Source organism: Geospiza fortis, unplaced genomic scaffold (assembly GCF_000277835.1).
Source record: "Geospiza fortis unplaced genomic scaffold, GeoFor_1.0 scaffold130, whole genome shotgun sequence".
In the NCBI taxonomy this organism is placed as follows: domain Eukaryota; kingdom Metazoa; phylum Chordata; class Aves; order Passeriformes; family Thraupidae; genus Geospiza; species Geospiza fortis.
Window position 1 is genome coordinate 14,592,368 of NW_005054300.1, and position 20,391 is coordinate 14,612,758.

General features: G+C 36.5%; 1 protein-coding gene across 14 annotated transcripts in view; it reads right to left on the minus strand.

Annotated features, from left to right (window-relative positions):
• The window catches only part of KCNMA1 (potassium calcium-activated channel subfamily M alpha 1), a 410,464-nt gene that overhangs the window by 77,581 nt on the left and 312,492 nt on the right, over positions 1-20,391 (minus strand). The window lies entirely within an intron of this gene.

Here is a 20,391-nt window from a genome sequence, read left to right on the forward strand (position 1 = left end):
ATATTTCAATTGCCTTAAAGTTTCAATGGAGAACACTGAGCAGAGACTAGAGGCAAAGTATTTGAGATCAGCATGTTTTTTGGGATCTTTGTTTAGTTTACCACCAGCTAGAAACACCATCTGGTAACAAGAAAGATAAGAAAATAGCATTCCCATGCTTGCCATTTTTCTTCAAGCACAAAATCTGTCTCTCTCACAGAAAAGGTGAGTGTATAGGAATTACAAGAGTCATTTGAAAGTACCTTCTAACAAGGTTGAACAGGTTGGTGGCAAAGCACCCATTCCAATTCAATGAGCTCTTGATTGCTTGCTACTATTCTGAGATAGATTGAAAAATTAGTGAGAAAAGAACTAAAGTCTAATTTATGACACTATTCTGATTTTTAGTAAGAGAAGTAACATAATAATAATAATAATAATAATAATAATAATAATAATAATAATAATAATAATGATGATGCATACTCACCAGAGTTCACATGTATTTTAATTCATCAGAGGAGAGCATATATCTTTGATTAGCAATAATGCCACAAAACCAAAATACTGAATACACTACGTGAAAATTATCAATTTTACCTCAGAGTTACTGGGTTTTTAATCAAATTTTGTACTTCTACTTTTGATATTCCTCCAAGTGAAATAATTGTCAGATGATAAAATATATCTGCAGAGAACCAGCTCCCTACACATGTCACTGGTCAAGCATGTATTTGAAGGCCTTGATATGCATCAACTCAGTTCTATTTTTAAAGTGCAGATAATAATACTGGAAATAATCTTTAAAAATACACATCCTCTATCAAAGCATCTTCACATGAAATGGAAGAAGACCAGAATCTATTAAGCTTATAAACCCTTTAATCAAGTTATAAGAAACACCATAATCTTTTTACAGTCTCTTCTGGAGTTCAGTAAGTGATGGTTTCAGATATCAAACCTGACTATTAAGCAATAACCTTCCATAGCAGTGTATGTTTTATAGCATATTCCATGCAGACAAATTCAAGCTTTCCTAAGATTTTGTGCTTGTGGTGGCACAGCATGTGTCAGAACAAAAATACTTGTCTTTTGGTATGGCTTCATATCTGGAGCACGAAGGCAGACTGAGCTGCTTAAAACCTAAGTTACTTCCCCTTACTTCCAACAGTGTGGACAGGTACTATCAATGAGCATGGGCATAACAAGTTACCAATTTTTTTTTGGTCAAATTATTCCAGATTTAAAAATTCTAACTACTGGTTTCATCCCATGACTTCTAACCTCCTGCCTCAAGAGCTTAGATCAAAGTGGAAGACCCACAGTGGACAAGTCATGAAATTCTTTGTACATAGGACGATTTTCTTTCTCCAATAGTTTATGGCCCAAGTCTTTTTACTTAGTCTTCAAAAGCAAGGACTACAGAATAATATCTGAATGACCTATCTTTGGTAGAGATAATAATCTCTTTTTCCATTCCTCCTAAAATTACACATATTTTTTTACCACAGAAGAGTGAAACCGGTTACTCTTAGTGTAAATAGTCTGAAGGTGCACGCTGTGCCACATACATGGGGCTGTCAGAATACACCTGAACTACATGAGCAAGCACAGAGCTTTTGGATGAAGCAGTTCTGTACAACCAGGTGAGAAACAAAGGTCAGCTTCAGCAGATACAGACTATAGTGTGCAGAACCTAAAACACTTATGGAGCATTCCCCTGTTCACCAAAGACAGCTAATTTTCATCAATAATTTCTTTAAAATCTGATAGGGTTCTTGCACTATTATGTGGGCTGATTTCCATAAAAAACATATTTGGGAAACAAAGATTGCTGTTAATTTTATGGAACTAAATACATCCTTACATATTGTCACTGCCTCACTAGGTTTGGCAATCAAACTCTCTGGATTGGGGTAATTTTTCATACCACTGTGCAACATCAAATCACAACCTCCAACACCACCAGGGTTCTTTTCCAAGTATGGGATGAATTTAGCACCACCAAGTCTACTAAAACAGGACTGTTTTACTAGTCATAGTTAGATTAATTTATTTTCATGTAGCACGACATATGACTTTATTTCCAATGCAAACAGTCACAGATCTACATTGTTTATGCTGCCTAAGTTCCTTAGAACTGTTCAGTATATTTTCATGTATCCATAAGGCATTATTATTACCTAAGAATATTTTGAGAGCCATTTTGACACCAAATTTTAAACTACTTTTTGAGAATGGCAAACAGTAAGGAACAGGATAAAAGTAGAGTAAGGGTAAGAAATTCCATTTTCTGTAGTATTTTCTAATTGCACCCTGGGTGAACACAATCTACTTTTAATAAATGCTGTGCAGAATTTGCCCAAGAAGTCTGTCAGCATTAGAGAGATAAAAAATAATATGTATAAAATGTGATATATTAATGCAATCGTAAAGGTATTTTGAAGTTGCATATATTCCTATTCCTTACCCCCACCCTCAGGAACTCCCTTTCAAGCTCAATGAATATACACTTGCCTACAGACTGCGTTAGGGAATCATGCCTGTTTCTATTTCTATACATTTTATTTATTATAATGAAGATAATTTGAATTGCAATCTGCAAGTCCCTGAACATTTTTAAAACAACAAATGTAGTTAAACTAATGCCTGTGGCAATCTCTATTTATTCTTTGTGAGCATACACTTGCCATAACTTAAAACTGGGCTGAGCTTTAATTTAAATGTAACAAGGCAGAATACCAGTACAGTGCTTTCAACAAAATGGCTGAAACTGGCTTCAGCATGATTTGCCTGGAAGGGAAGATGAAAATGTGTTTTAAAGGAGAAAAAAATATCCTGACCAAAACCAGACATTCTAAACAACCACCACTGATACCCAGTGCTCCTCTCCTCCCCCATCTCTATCAGCTGCTAGGCTTTCAGCACTGTTTTTCACCAGACACTAGCACAGTGTTTTCCTTCATAGTCAGCCATCAGCCAGAGCTGTCACTTGCAGATACTTCATTTTTGTTTCAGTCTAATTCATACTGCACCCCCTTAATCTCTGTAGTGAGTAATGCCATGTCACTGTGAAGATATGTCAGATCCAGCATTAGAAATACAGAGAGTGTTCCTAACAGTTAAACTATCTTGGTTTGAAGAAATATTTTATTTCTCCCCCCAACTTAACTGATGTCTTTCTCCTGAACATCTTCCAAGCTGACCTCCAAAAGAGCAGTCACCCTTCTGCAATGCGGCTCAGCTTTCATGGGGTGGGGGGTGAAGACAAGTTGCAGCCCTGTATTACTAAATGCAAATAATCAATATGTTGATTGATCTTTTGGCTACCAGAATTCTTTTGATGGGAGTGACAGCGAGCATGACTTGCCTCATTCAATGACAAGCCTGTTTAGACTTTTTTCTACCTACCACTTTGTGAATCAGGCAACTGAAAATACCCACAGCAATTCCTCCAAACTGTCAGCTATTGCTGTGATTCCACCCAGCACCCCCTGTACAAGACAACAGATTAACCATTAGGCTAGATATGTTGAAAATATACAGCTTCAACCTTTCCTCAGCTAGCTCAGAGCGATGTATAGATGATTATTTCAACCGTCAGCTGCCGCATAGACTTAAACCCCTGCACAATAACTCCTGGATTCATCTGCCCCTTGTCAAACTTGCACAGCTTTACTTTGAGCATACATAGTGTGGCAGTTTCACTGCGGATCTAGAATAATCCAGACGGCTGCTGTCTCTTTGTTAACAGGAAGCTAAACTGATGAGTTTGTAATGCATTTCTTATCAAAGGTACTTTCAAAAAAGGAAATGTGCCAAATCAGTTGGGGTTGCAATTTAGCATAGTATTGAAATATGATTTAATCAAAACATTTGTTATTTGTTGGGGAAAAAAAAACACCCCACATTATTCATCCTCTAAAAATCATTTTATGCCAGTGAACTATTTATTTAACAAATTTACTTGATTTTTTTTTGGTGGTAACAGATGTAATGAAATCATTGACTAGAAACTACAATATAATGGTGCTTGATGAGATACAAGAATGTTAATTTTAGAAACTGTGGAGCAGCGTTCGCTTGGTGTCTGAACTGGTAATTCAAACGAAACAGGATTGCTGCTTTTGTTTCTATGTGCATTACATACTCAGGGAAATGCATTTCATCCTGGTTTTTTAATACAAAAAGATATGCTGCATATCTACACACTATCACCATTAGAAAAGCAGGTGAGGCTGGCTTTTGGTTGCAGTGTCTGCCACTTAAAGCAGATAAAACATCAAGATCCAAGAACGTCAAGAATGCATCAACAGAACATTTTGCAAATACTGAATGGTGCTTACACGAGACATTCTCTTAGAAATTGCAGATCAAGAAACATTTCTTTTATCTTTTTTTTTTTTTTTGCCCTCTTTTTGTCCCAGGCTTGTACTTTTTGGCTAAAGGCACATAAAATTTCAAAACAAATGCATTGTGTCTACTACTTTTTTCTTTTTTTCCTTTTTCTTCCTATTAGGATCCAATACTTAAATTTCATATTAATAATACATGGTCTTTCAGTTTTAATTATTCTCCCACATTAAGAACTGAAACTCAGCTACAGATATATTTCTCATCTTTGCTTTTCCTTGAATGCTGAAAAAAAGACAGTTAAGAGCAAATGTGGAATCTTGCCATGCTGGATCCTGTTATTAATTTAAGATGGCTGCTCTGATACTCAGTGAAATCAATATAGACTTTAAGCTCCTGATCTTTTAGAGTAACTTGTATATAGGATGAAAAATAGACTACAAAGGAGTTTGGAAACCCAGAAAACATATAACGTGAATCTTTTGGTGAAGAGGGTCTGGCGTATGGATTTACATCATTTGTGCTAGTTTTTAAGAGTAGAGAAATTCCCTAAGGTTACCATAGAAATATGGTATTTTTTTCTTTGCTCCTCCAGTTTAATTCAATAACATAACTAATATGTATTAATTATTATCACTTCCCTGTTACTATGACTTCAGCAAGCAAAGGGGTTTAAGGCTTTCCAAACTGTGGTTGATCCAAAGTCCAGTAAAGTCATAAAAAACATTTACACAGACTTCAGTGGACTTTAGATCAGGAGCTGTTCATAACTCATGTATATGCTGTCATAAATGAGAAGCAAGCCTTTCCCATATATACAGCATTTTACACACATTGGTGTGTGCAATTTTTAGAAGAAAGGCTTCTGATTTCATGGATCTGATTTCTTGTTCCAATACAGAGGTATATAGACAATAGGACACTATTTGTACATAACAAACATCTTCTCTTTTCCCTGCCAAGTCTGCACAGTAGAAAAAAAGCTACTTCAATCCCTAATCAAATGCTAATTTATATTTAGACTAAGTCATAGGTCCATTGAACCTTCAACATATTTTCTAAATCAAATTTTAGTATTCTCTCATACATTTTTCTTGATTTTTAGTCTTCATTCTCCACTGCCTTTTCAAATTATGATTCACTCTGTAATTGTTTATTCAAGTCATTAAACTGTTATTGGAAAAATGTCAAATGAAAAGTTAAAAAAGGCAAAGCATCAGTGGACTTTTTTTCCTCCCTGTCCATTTAATTGTCCAATAGACTTCTCCACTATGCCATATCCATACAGAATACTATTTGGATAAAGGAAAGTTTGTTTTGGGAAAGGGTGAAGAAATGGAGATGCCCCTAAAGTACAGAACTTAAACCAGAACATGGTGTATTTTCAGGGGGGTCTGCTCTCCAGTCAAACATCAAAGTGAAGGGAACTAACTTTGTCTTTTCAGAGTGCACTCTGGAGAATAAGGAAAGTCAAATTGTCTCACTGGTATGGCAAGTGTAAATATGCTGAGTTAAATTTTAAATTATGTTACTTCATTATAACAAGCTGTTCTGCTCTGAGCATGGAGGAGGAGCTACAGAAAATGTTACCCCAAGTGTCAGAAAAGAGCTGTTCAGACCCTGTGCTTCCTACCAAGTCACAAGCAGCTATGAACTATGATTTTGGAGCCCCAGCTGCTGTCTCCAGCACAGCAAAGTACAAAAGGATTGCTCAAAACCACACGCTAACATCTTAACAGACTACCTGATGACCCCATGACTACAGGCAGAGGATTGGGAACTTCCTGACTGGGATTTAGTTTTATCACTGATCTTGGGTTACACAGCATTGGGTGGCTCGCTTGCAGTCAATTCTGTTTTAAAGTATTTTATTACTCACAGATCTTGCTAGAATTCAAGTGACCAAATTATGTGAAACTGTGCCCATTAATCTCTGATCTTCTCAGACCTAGTAAGTGTTGCTACTGCTGCTTGAAAAGTGCATTTGGAATACATTCCATAAAAATATACTACATTCAGATGTGGTATTGTTTTTACAGTGTTTGGTGGTTTGTTTTTTTTATTAGACATGAAAGTGTGCCTCTAACATTGAATAACTGTAACATCCTTTTTATTCCTGTGTTTCTATTTCCCTTCCTTAAAAAAAATAGTGTAAATAAATGGGCACTGATTTCCTTATGAGCAGCCCTTTGACAGTTCCCTAAGGTGTGACATGTAAAGCCAAAAGACACATCTTTGGGAGATACTTTAGCAGTAGCAACACAGAGCAAATTATAATATTCCATGCATTGTCATAGACTATCCTTGTTTCAATGCATAGCAACCCAAATTGTATTGTCCTTTGTCCTATTGCCTCAAAGAAGGTTTTGACACCAACTATAAGGGACACAGAGAAACAAGTTGTGACACTAGCAAGGGCACACTGTAGTTATGCAGTTCTGCTAAACTGTAGGAGGAACCTGTCTTGTTTTCACAAAGTTAAGGAAGTTTCCCCTTTGTGACTAAAAACACTCACAATCTGATCAGTCACTGTAGAAAACAGTGAAGTTCTGCTTGTGGACAAAAAATAAGCTACTATAAAAAAAATCTAAATTTGAAAGGCCACTCATCATTGTGCCTATGATCTCTTTACTGTTTACACTCCCCCTGCTCCATTAAAATCAGAGAAAAATATACAATGCCTTGAAGAAACTAAGAGTAAAAGTAAGCACAGGAGTCCTTGGTGATTGCTCTGCTCCTTGGGATTAGAAATCTTTTATTTACAGCATAGATTTTGTCAGGCAGAGTATTTCAGTGCACAGGAAAGCAATATTTCCATGCCTTTGGAGCAGGACTCCACAAATTCCAGCTCAGTCTTCCTGCAACTGTTTCCTTCCTGTGAACATTGGGAAGTCTAGATTTCATTCTGCAGGAATCTAATTAGAATTATTACTTCTCTTTTCCATTTAGAAGTGCCAATTTATCTTAACATCTTTAAATACATATTTCCAGTGTAATTTCAACCTGCATATTCTAAAATTTTAAACTGAAATAAAATTTCATCTACCTTGCTCATTACAAGAAGCCAGACTAGGTCCCTGCCAATACCACAGTGAAGTAAAGATTTTCCTACACTTCTTATAAATCCAGGGGATTGTATTCTTAAATTCTTGTTGTCACACTCCTGTTATTTGTGTGGCCATCATATAATTTCATATGTAAAGTATGACGTGCTGTGCCTGTTTACATAGACACTGGTTCTAGAGACAAGTATGGGAAAAAACTGTATACCATTTAAAAGAGCCATCTGAAATATATTTTTTTTACAATTGTTTCCTTAGCAAAGCAATACATAATGAAGTTTGTGCAGGCTCCTCAGCCACTACTGATTTCTAAGGCAGCACCACCACCTGCTGGTTACAGGGAGTTTCAAGACCCAGTGCCGTTTTTCTGTTTTCAAATCCATGCAGGAATATAGTGCCGTATTTCTCAGCTGTTCTTATACATAAAAATGTTGTTACCAGAAGAGATTTTTAGCAGATTTGTTGCAGTTTAACAATACTCTATTAGCTGAATTATGGCTTTCATAAAAGCAGGCAATGTTAACAAAGAAATTGTTTTATGCAAAGTACTGTAAGCCACAGAGTAAATGCTAAAATTAATCAAATAGATTGAACCTGTTGTATTAAAAGGCTATTGTCACATATGCAGGTTTTATTACTTACAGATACACAGTTGAATACTCTCTATAACACTAAGAAATGATTATTTTTTCCCTAAGCGATCCCTACTTTAGTGAATTCCACAATGTACTTCATTCTTTTGAAGCTTTTTTCTTGCTTTTAACAAATGCATCTAAAAAACCAATACCACCTGTTAAATCTATTAATATAAAAACCAGCCAAGATATAAATAACTAAGATTAAATCTAAAAAAAATAGCAAAAGTACTGATAGCGAAAATGGAGATGAAATACAATCAATTGCTATGGAAATTTAGGGAAGCATAGTACATAATTTCTAGGTAAATACTGGCAAAAAAAAAAAAAAAGGAAGTAAAACAGCATAATAGCAACAAAAAACTCCAAAACTCGTATCTCTGCAATAAGCTCACAGCAGCCTGGCAAAATTGATTGCTATGGGAAGCAAGAGCTGGCAATCCACCCCATATGGGTACAAAATAAAGCATAAGCTAAGAAACCTAATGGTTACAACTAATAACAATGTTACTAACATCATCATTTTGATTTCTCATAGCAGGAATACTCAAAATGACGGATGTATACAGCAAGGATCATATTTTTCAAACACAACTTGAATAGGCTCAAAATACCTCCATATAAAATAAAAAAAAAATCCGTAATGAATTCTCTCAGATAATTTCTCTATTATTAAAAAAACCTACTTTACTGATAAGATTGAAACTTCTGCAGCAACTAGAGTTCAGCTCTTTTGCAATACTGTGAGAGGGGAAAGCTTGCCATCTCACATTCACTTCATGTAAGACCAACTATAATGGCATAAAATTACATAGGCTAGCAAGAGAGAAAGAAAGCAAGTAATACTGAATCTACCCAACTAATCTGATATCCATGTTAAAAAAAAAAGAATTACATATGTTTTGTCCTTTTAGTTTTTACTTTGATACTAAAGCTACAGAGAGATGCCAACCTTGCTTAGCTCATGACATGGATCAGACACATCACAACCCATGATGAGGAACAGCTTCAGAAAGAAAATTTCATCAAACCCAACTGCATTGTGCTTGGTACTACTGGATTCACTAACCAAATCTTGATGAGAATATGGGCATTACCAAAGAAAGAGAAGGGAGCTCAACAGAGCACCCTCACTGTTCTCACACAGTCCAATGAATCAACAGGAGAGGGGAAAAAAGCAATGGAGAATTTTGGAGAGGACTGTCAAGGTGTTGAATTAGCAGGTTACTTAGTTGTGTTCTATAGAGCACTTGGTGTGCTCAGTACAAAAATCACTTAAACACTAAGAGTATAAAATTAAATACAGGTGACATCCCTTTTCAAAGTAGGTAGCACGATAAGAAAGAGAGAAGAATGATAAAATTTAAAAAAAGGAACGAAGATTCTGTAGGAAACCACAGAACTGCCAGGATTTCTGTTGTATTATCACACCAACTTCACAATAAACTCTACAATCACCTGGAGCAGAGGAACTCTCTCCAACAAAGAAAATTGATGTATAAAATTTCATAAGATTTACAAGTCAGTTACTACCCTAAAAGAAACTATATCAAACACAAATGCCACAGGATGCCAATATATTTGGAAATACTGCTGCTGCCAGATGTTTTGAGAGGCAGATACTGAAAGCATCCAGAAATCCTATGCTCAGGGGATGCTGACAGCTGTCAAGAAAGTCATCTTCCAAAATCAAACTGCTTGGAGCTCTACCTCTGAGGGTTTTATTCTGTCCTGTTTGAGGAGAAAGAAGAGGGCACACAAAAGAGTTATATGCTAAGGGCAGATTAAAACCAAATGCATATTTTGACATATTTTATGTTCCTCATGGGCAGAACTCAAGGATACCGCTGGGGAAATCTGTGAGACCCAAGGGATAATTTCAGGATGTTTCCTGAGCTGTATGTGGATCTTGAGTATTGAGGCAGAATATACAAACCTGAAGATATGATTCTGGCACGCCTTCAACCTACAATTTTAAATGCAAAACAAGAATTTTGCTATTTAGCAGCAGAAGTACCAGTAAAGCTGTTGATGAATGAGCTGTAGCATTCAAAGACTCCATCGGCCAATCAAAAAGACCTTTTAAGTTTGATCAGCCACTAGACAAGCTAACACCAGAAATCCTGAATCCAAAAACAGAGTAGGTACTTTCATTGAAGTAGGAGATAGTATTTTCAAGGATTATTCAGAAAAAACAAAGACAGAAAGTTCTCCACAGATCATGCTCTAATGAAAACTACATGTGGTAGTGGTAACAGGGGAGATCTGAAACAAAAATTTAATTAATCCTATACTTGAAAGAGGCAAATTCAGGTGTAGGTAGCTCTAAGAATGCCATAATCTTTATGATAACGGCATACTGAAGTGCAGATAGAGAACAGAATTCATACTTCATAAATTAACATGCAGAAAGATCTGGTGTCAGCGAGTTAGAAGAACATCAATCCCTGCTCTTACAGAATTTCATACTGATGTAAGATGAGTCAAGTCCAGATTATGTGATTGGATTCTTGGCTTGTCTTCCCTGGCACTGCAAATTGTTTGTTCATCTACTCCTCTTCCAAACATAACCATGGGCTTCTGCTGAGTCATGTAACTCTCTGAAGTGTAAGATGCCTGCACGTTGGACTCCTTGTATGGAAGGATCCTGTCAAATAGTGAGGATCACATTACTGACTCCAGGCTCTGCAATCTTTGCACTATGATTACCATTACAAGATCTCTGCTGAGACTGACTTCTGTCCCAGCCCTACTGTCTTCTCATTTTTCTCCTATATCTGAATGAAGAAATAAGTAAGGTATATCTTGTTACTCAGGGCAAGGAGACTCTTGAACACAAATAATCAAAATATATTTAATTAAATTCTTCATATATGTATTTATCTATTTATTTATTTGTTTTTCCTTGAGTAACTTTCCTGTAGAACACAAGTTTTGGTGGAAAAAAATCCATCTTTTAAGAACTATTGAAAAATTTAGATCTTTCTAAAAAAAAAGAAAACCAATTGAAATGAAAACAGATTTAATTCTCTGCAGAATTTTGTTCATAAAATGAAACAAAAATTACACTTTCATGTCTCAATTTTCACAAAAGATAATTTGTCAAAAGTTAAAATTTAACATCAGTAGAACTCAAAATGTGCAACCTCACACAACAGGGTAAATACTTTTTTTCTGTGGAACACCAAAAGCAGTTATTAGCACCCAAGAGTTTGCAAACTATGTTTTACTCATTGGAAAACTTATTGGCTTTGTTCAGAACCAAGTAAAAAACAGTGTTTCTTGTCAAAAACAAGACAAGATACAAGAATTGTTAAGAGTCCATTATTGTTGAGAAATATTAGCATGTCATCTGAATATTTGGGAAACATGTCCCACATGTTGGAAAGGACAGTATGTAGTGCAAGCCAGAAAAGTACACCCTGTTCTATTCAGCAGTGCATCTTGCTTTTTCTTATCCTTCTGCTGTCTCATCGTGTGAATTATAGTCATCTTCATACCCTGCAATTCTAAATAAATACTGTATCACTCCCTTGCTGCTGTCCATCTTGTGATTGACTGATCACAGAGAACCTGGCAGTCCTTGCATCTTCTGGTAGATCAGGAATAATTCTAATAGAGCTAAAGCATGAATACAAGGAAAAAAAATAATCCTTGGACAAATGCCTGCTAATGAAATATGCTATCAGTTTGTACCTATGGATTCACCACATATTGCTCATGGAACAGGGATAAGCATCATCTCTACATTAGGCTCAAAACTTACAATTGTTTTTATTCTCTTCAAGAAGAATCTTTGTCCTATCAGCCAATAAAACTTTACTAGCTAGGCAAATATTTATCTTGACTTACAAATTACTGTCCATGTGTCAAGCTGCTATTTTTACTTAATGACCAATCCCACATGGGATCATCTAAGTATGACAGAAGCAGGGCTAATCTTAGACTAAGCTATGTCCATTGTTAGAGTCCATTGTTAGATGGCACACCTGATGGCTCCTTCTGGCAAGAGTTTGCTCAAAAACAGAGCCTCCATTTCCTGCTGCCAGTCTTCCTCCGAAGCATAGGGTGATGTAAAATCTCTCTCCATACTGTCAGGCATGCTGTGTCAGGGAACACACAGCACCATGGAGTGAGAGTGAAGATAATGTCAGGAACGTGGGAACGGAGAAAGGAACATGCGTAGTGCAAGCAAAATCTTTTATGCAAGAACGAACAAAGGAAATTGCATGACAAAGATCAAAGATGCTATAATGAATTTTTGGTTTTCCTTCAGCAGTTCCTCAAAGTAAACAAGGTCTGCATTCCAAATAAGTTCAGAAGCGTCTGAAAACTTCAGATTATTTAAAAAATATGGTAGCAGAGATACTTCTCTGCTGATGCAGATAAACTCAAATTACTCCTGCCCTCTCATATAGTATACCCTTTCTAAACCTCTCTAAATTAGACAGCACTAAGGCAGTTATGGTAATTTCCCCACACCTTCTTTCTGTCTTGTACCCCATTTCACTCTTCTCTTGTTCTTGCTGTGCATCTACATTCTTAAGCAAAGATCAGAAAATCTGAAAATTGGCCTCTGAAGGGGAATGACTATGTCAAAACAACATTTAGGCTTATATTTAGGACTTCAAAATGTAGATCTCAAAGCACTTCTCAGCACAAAATGTAATAGAGTATAATAGATTGAGCATACGGTATTTTCATTTTCTGAAGGGAAGAACTATAGTCACGTAGTAAGTCAGTGGCACAGTCAAGATTGGGATCCTTGCCTTGCAGCACTTTTGTTTCCCATTTTTGCCTAGGTAAAATTTCCAGTCAAACTAAAATGCACACAGGAGTGTTTGACCAGATAACACCAGACACATCTTACACACTAATAATGCTTTCTCCACCCTTCCTTTTGAGAATAATTGTATTGTGCTAACAAGATCTGATCAGTATCAGTGAAGCATGTCTGTGTCAGATAGCACACATTATGCTTCCTAAAATCTTTGATAATAAGTGAATCACAGAATTACGGCATTCAATATTAAGTAAAATATAATAAGAAAAGATATATTAAAATATATTAAAAATATATTATAAAAAATGCTAAAAGAAGTTGGTGAATAGTCTCAATCACTGAAAGGATGACTGAACTTTAATCTATTATAAAGTATATTATCAACATAGTTAAGAATTTACATACTGAAATAAATGTATTTATGATTTCTTAAAAATAAATTAAAACTTCTCCTCATAAGTTCTGTCCAACCCTCTCCTGTCTACTATAACCCCAATCAAAGCAACAGTACAGCATGGACACTTGTCTTGTGGCACTTCAAGAACCTCATATGGAGTTACATGACAACAATCTTGTCTTTTCATGCAGAACATAAATAATTCATGAGGTTGTGTTTCCTGGCATACACAAATACCTCAGAAGGTTCTAGATAGTCAGTACAAAACACAAAGACCCAGAAAAATTGTCTTGTAAGTTGCTTCTGACTTCCAGACTGATGGCTGATCCACTCTGCTGGACCCACACTGATCTTATTAAAATCTAAACATCTCCTGTTCTAATTCAATAGATTTTCCTAGCCCGGGAAATAGAAATAGGTTGGCTGTCCTGCTTCCAGTTCTAGAAGTATGGAACTTATATTAGTCACTCATATTAGTGACTACTAATGTCACTGCAAACCCAATTAAAGGTATGCACTTATTAAATATGCTAGGGGTCCCATGGAATAATCAGATGATGGATCCACTATGTTTGATATTTTCCATATTTCTCCTGTCTTTATATCAAAATGCATCAAAAGAAAAAACACTGCCATACGTAAAGCAAGGGCTTTCATTCTGGGGGCTTTTATACTAAACTGTATTCCACTTTATATGTTGAAACAATATTTTGGTCTGTTGTATACTTCAATGAGCACCTCCTTATATTTACTACAATACCTTCAGATTACATAAAATGTATACGATATGAGCCAGAGGATTTATTTTTCTCTCAATCTGAGGAGAAATATTCCAAATTGGTGAACACATTTTTTCCTTGAATTTTCCTTGAATAAAAGGAGACAAAGAATAAGGATATAAAAGAAAATAAATTATAACTAGAGTATTACGTGTACAGGATTTACATATCAAATTTTTTAGTTCTGAAGTAATTGGAAAAGAACATGAATTACGTATCAAAGTGTCTCTGGGATTAGCATGAGCTGATAGTTTTATGCTGTTGTTGTTTCAGGATTAATTTGAGACCTTGCCCAAGAACATCCACACAAACTAGCTAAGAGTCAAAATGGCAATCAATTTGGGGGACCTATCCCAAAAAATGGTACTAAAAACTTCCCAGCATCAATGAACTTCTCAATTCTACAGCTGTTTTAAAAAGCTTCCTCCCAAAGGCACATTTAGAAGTAAATTAAATGCAACTTTGACTTAATTAACGTTTTAAATGATAATGAATACAATGTAGATTCATAGAAGGCATTTACATTGCGTTATAAAACTGATAAAAATTTAATAACTCTTTGTTAATAAGTTATGTCTCTCCAGACCCATAAAGCCTAAGGCAGTCAATGCTGTAGTCTAGGGTCTAATCCAGGTTCCTAATGCAGGTGGTATAAGGAGGCAGGAGACTGACTTGACACTTGACATTTGCTCTAAGCCTGCTCTGGATCAAGCCGCTGCTTGTTCATAAATACTTTACTTCATATAGTAAAGGTCAGAATTTGGGCTCAAGGCAGGGCTATGACAGAAACGCTCAAGCTGAAACCGAGCCAGCTCTGGCATCTGTCGCTTGAAATAGCTGGAAAGCAGCAGAGAAGGAGACCTAACTGGCCAGCATCTGTCCCACACCAAGGAGGTAACAGGAAGAATCTGCTGCCTGGTGGTAAGAAACTGTCATGGTGAGTTTCGTGACAACCAGCCACACTCAGGAACTAAAAATGCAAACATAATTTCCATGTCACCTTGCATAAGGCCCTCTGCTAAATTCACTCCACAGGATGCAGACAGCATCTTTCCTAGCTTGTACCCATAAAAGCAAACCACTAACCAGTCCCTTCCTGTGACCCTGGCAAGAATCACTACTCAACATAAAGGCCTAAAGAAATTAAAAGCAGACTTTTTGATCTTTCCTTCCCCCACTATCCCAATTTTTCAAAGGTTTCAATGCTAAACTTAGCAGTGCCTCCAACCCATGATGATGTGAGAGTTCATCTCCTTGTTACAGACATCACAAATTGGGCAGAGCTTACTCTCATCAGCACAGGGGTATACACTGCATCACAAACCTCACCTGGAATAGTGCATGCCTCATTATTTATGTTATCTAGCAATGAGCCAGGCTGTCTCATTTTTACCATTCTACCTTCTGAAAACAGCTTAATTTGGAGGGTTCTGGGTTTTTTCCTACTACAGCATTTCTACATCTCAGTACTCACCTACATGCTCATACTATGCCCAAAAGAAGCTTAAATAATTTAGCAGCACTCAGATTCTATTAAAATATAGAACAATAAAAGATTCATTTTTTTGTCTTAGAGCATAACTACACAGTTGAAGTCACCTATTGCAAAATCCCTATTGTTTCCTGTCACTTTTCCCCTTTTGCAATTAATGTTGTCTCTTCAGTGTTTGAAGAGGAAATACAGAAGTCACAGTGCACTCACAGATGTGAAGTGATGGAATAGATTCTTGGAGTCTCATGAGGCCATTTACCAGCCCATCCTGATCACTGCTTCTATGTCACTATTACCAGTACAGAGCAAAGTACAGTTGGATCAAGGAGGGTATCACCTCCTTGAGGAGGGCTGGACATCAGGAAGGCAAGAAAGGCACACAAAGGGTTGGCTCAGTGAAACCACTGTTCCAGCAAGCAGTTCTTGAATGCTAGCTAAGACTGTGATTGCATTTATTGAGTCAATTCATCCCATTTTCTTTAGTGGAAACATCTGAATGCATCTTTGTCTGGTTTTATGGGCTTTAAAACCCCACTGCCCAGTTTTAGCAATACCAGCTTTCTCAACAGTGGTTCATTCTCAGAAGATGGCTAAGGAAGGTGATTCCCCTCGTGCCCCAGTAGCAACTGTTAAGATGTATATGCTTGATTTCTTTTTCAGTGGTACTGGACTTGTATCTTAACTGAGTTATCTAAAATAGTGTTTTTTCTTACAAATTGGCAACTAAAATAAAGACAGGTACCCATTTTTACATTATTTTCAGTATTTTGAAAGGGGAAATAGTCTTGCCAAGGTATTTCGAAGAAACATCAAGAATACAACACTGAATGCATGGAAACCAATCTAACCGAAGCAAAAATCTGTCACCCTAAAAAGGACAATATCTGGAACTGGTTTTACATAAATCAGTATTTCACACACAGTTCCTTTCATGGGCTTATTATTTATATTCTCTCTGCCTTTGAATTACCAAGAACTTATCTGGCACTGTGTCTCATTCTAATGTTCCATTTTCATTAATCTCACAAAAAAAGAAAAAAAAAAGAAAAAAAAGAAAAAAAAAAAGAAGTTAGCCTATAGCACAATTGTCCAGTGCACAGAGATGGGGTCATTCCATAGAAGTAAGCTGTAAAAACCAGAACAATCTAGTTATAATCACTTATTTAGGACCTTATGCCATTCAGAAGGGAGAGCATCTGTCTTTCCCAATTGTTTTTATTTCCAAGACCCAGTTGCCTATTTATTCCCTCATTCTCTTCTTCCTCAAAACATTAAAAGCATATTATTGTTTCTTTGTGCAGAACAAAGATGAGACAGCGTGACCACACAGAGGTCAGTAGGTTGTATAAAAGAGAAAGGATTTATGCAGCATATGCAAAAGTAAGATTTCCAAGCAAACAGATCCACTTCCCTCCTGTGGCCACTGCAGAAGTCTCACAGCTCAGAAAAGGTGTGTAGAGGGAGAGAACAGTGGTACTACCCCACCTTGTCATACTCAGAGCATTATAAATACAATGTAAATGTGATGATATTCACAGCTGGATGAGCATCTCATAGTCTCTAGCTACCACAAAGTGGTTTACACATCCTGTGAAAGGAAACCCATTGTTGCTAAAGGGTGAACAGAAAATTCTAGCACTTAAAGTTGTCTCTTGAGAGGTCACATACCTGCCCTTCCTGCACCTCAGCTCATGCATGACAGCTACTTGTCTTCTCTAGGCTACTACAGCAGGACTAGAGAAATAATAGGTTAGAAAAGCAGAGGACACATCCTCTGTAGAAAGCAGAGGATGCTCTCTCGCATTCTAGGAGAAATAGAATATGCTGGCTTTTCAGCCAGTATTTCAAGAACCTGGGACTTAATAATTGTCAACCCATTTAGAAAAGCCCAAGCCTATTTATACAACTGATGAGTTTTAGATACACTGACCAATGTCTGTTCCGTATCTATCTCTCTGGATAAAACAGTGAGTTATTAATCATTCCAACTCTCAGTATAGAATCTGTCTTTTTCAGTTGTAAAGACACACAGGCAGGGTCTGAAGTAACAGGTCAATGAAGAAGCTGGAGCTTTTCTTGGCCTTACTTGCTAAGGTTGGTCCCATCACCAGTTATAGTTTCAGCACAGTTTACCAACCTTGGTACCCAAAATGTTCACCTAACCTTGCAGAATGTGATTTTTGGTCCTTTGAGAAAGATTCAGCAGCTAACTTGTTTGTACAGAATAAAACATGTGCTGACACTAGAAGATTATATGGAATATATGGCTTTAAACTTGGTCTGGCACAGAGGTAGATACATGCTTTGCTTCTTTCAAAAGTTACACTTTTTCCAACTTTTCTTAGCATGGTCTTTCCATGTAAGATATCCAAGAGTCTGGGCTGAACCCTAAATTCAAAATGTAGCAATAACTATTCTTTTCTTTTGTCACCAAAGCAAAAGTCTTCCTATAAAGCTTCTCAGAACTACCAGTGCATGCCAAAGCACATTTTCTTACAAGTTCAATTAGATTCGTCTGGGCCTAATATCAAGAATATCCTTGAAAATTTAGTTTCCCATGGCAGCAGGCGCAGCAACTTTAGGAAAGGTTTCCTTTAGGAACATGAACTTTTCATGTTCCTGAGAAGCACAGCCATATGGTGATGGAGAAACACAGAAAATAAATGGTTCAGGTTAAGATTCTGTCTGTATCAATTAATCATTTGAATGGCACCCCCCAAGATATGGCACAGACCTAAGCAGAAACATCACACTTGCTAATAACATAATTTCAATGCATAAACCACCCCAGGTTTTTCAGTGGCTAAGTGCTTCTCTTCACTCTGACTGACTTGAGTCTCCAATGTAAGAAATTTGCTATTCATGTAGCAATCTACCAAATACAGCTAAACCTGTAAAAATGTAGATACAAAAAAAAAATACTTAAAATTCTCTTTCCTTACATTTAGAAAAACTATCAGTATATTTTTCCAGAAAACAGCCTATAAACTCAAAAGCTCTTTTAATGTAATTATACCTAATCAAAATACCAATTTTCATTTGCTGAAAGTAGAAACAATGTAATAACAGGGACACTCATTCACAGTGGAAAATATACTGCAAGTGTTACTTTCTCTGCAGATTATACAATTAGAAAATTAAATCCTGTGTACACCACTGAATATGTAAATTGACATCTTCTACTCAACATCCGATTTTTAGAAAGAGCACTAATTCTTACAAAACCTACTTATTGTTTCAAGAAGCTCCATACAATGGTCTGTGATTTTATTTACCTTGGAAAAAAAGTCCGCTTTTATAATCAAAAGTTAAAAAAAAAAAAGGAAAGAAAGAAGTACATTAAGCAATTGTGGAAGCAGACCAACTCAACTGGGGCACCATGACCAAAGCAAGCCCTGTAATAGTATAATGACCTTTAATGAGTGTCTGGGGAAACAATACAGTCGTAGCATAAAAGACAAAGGGCAAAACCCATCATGGCTCCACTGACACTAATTTAAAATGATTTTCAGAACAACTAAAGAATGTAAGAGAGGTAATCTGATCCACCAATCTGACCTCACTTTGATTCTGGGGCCCTGCTGCTGCCATTTCTAATTGTCAAACACTCTACATTTCACATCTGCTCATATTTAATGAAAAGCTGACTCTCCCCACCATTCTCTGAGCTAACTAGCTCTGTCAAGATGGGCATCGTCCGACCCCTGTGCACTGCAAAGAAAACACACTGATTTCTATTGAAGCCCTGCCAGTGCAACGTTGCGTGCATATATATATATATATTAATTGGAAAAGAAAGGCTTATGCTGCTTTGCAAAGAGTGTGAATTGGTATTGATTTTCGTACTTATTATTAACAGTCAAAGGTGACTAGCCTCACAAGGGGAAGACTGGGATCTCTTTTGATTTGAAGGAGTGATGAAGTGGGGAAAAGGCCCATGAAGGACAGGATGCTAAAAATCCTCAAAGCTGTCAATATCACTTATCCTTCAAAATATAGCTCTAACATGTTTCCCAAAAAGCTCTGGCTTTTGTTGGAAATAATACCATTATTGTGGAGGGTTTTGGCTCAGCAGGCAACACAATCAAAAATGTTTACTTTATCTGCCTCTGTAGAGTCTTAAGTGGACTTGAAAGCTATAGTAAACCTACAAATTAGTTTTTCTTTCCTTGCCAAACAGTGCTAATGGCAGAAATTTTACCCACTTGCAGGGGACATACTAATTTATCCTAATCTGGTCACTGTTAACACCAGCGCCAGGGTTCAGCAACAAACTCTCTGTACCAGTCTGTACTCTACAAACTCTACCAGGCACGGTGTTACTGAGGCTGTTACACTGTACAAAAAACTGCCTGCAGCAATTCTCAATACAGGAAGGTTTCTTGTTTGCTTTTCTTAACAAAGAATACTTTACTACATTTTACCCTGATAAAATTCTCGTTAAAGGATAAAACATCCTGTGATTTACAACATGACTTAAAACTAGGAACCATCCACCTTATGGTGATACATGAGTTGCCAGCAAGTAGATTGCTAGGATGTTCAGAGTGCTTATACACAGAGAAGATGATTTTTGGTAAAATCTCCAAGAAATCCTATGAGAATATTTTTAATTAATATGGTTTTCAGACAAAAGAAATGTAACAATTATAGAATTTTGATATTTGTGACTGGAAAAATAGTTCATAAGTCAAAATAGTTAAAGCAAAATCATTCACCACTTGGGCTACATACTGCAATATGGTACCAAAAGACAATCAGGTGCATAATCTAAAATCTACATTAGTCTTCATAGCAGAAGACACTTTTGTCCAAAATGACTTGCCTTGGAAAATGGACATGTTTCCTGACCCAAACTCCAATCTATTCTCATAGCTGTAGCTGAATAACTTTATAATTTTCCTTTGCCAT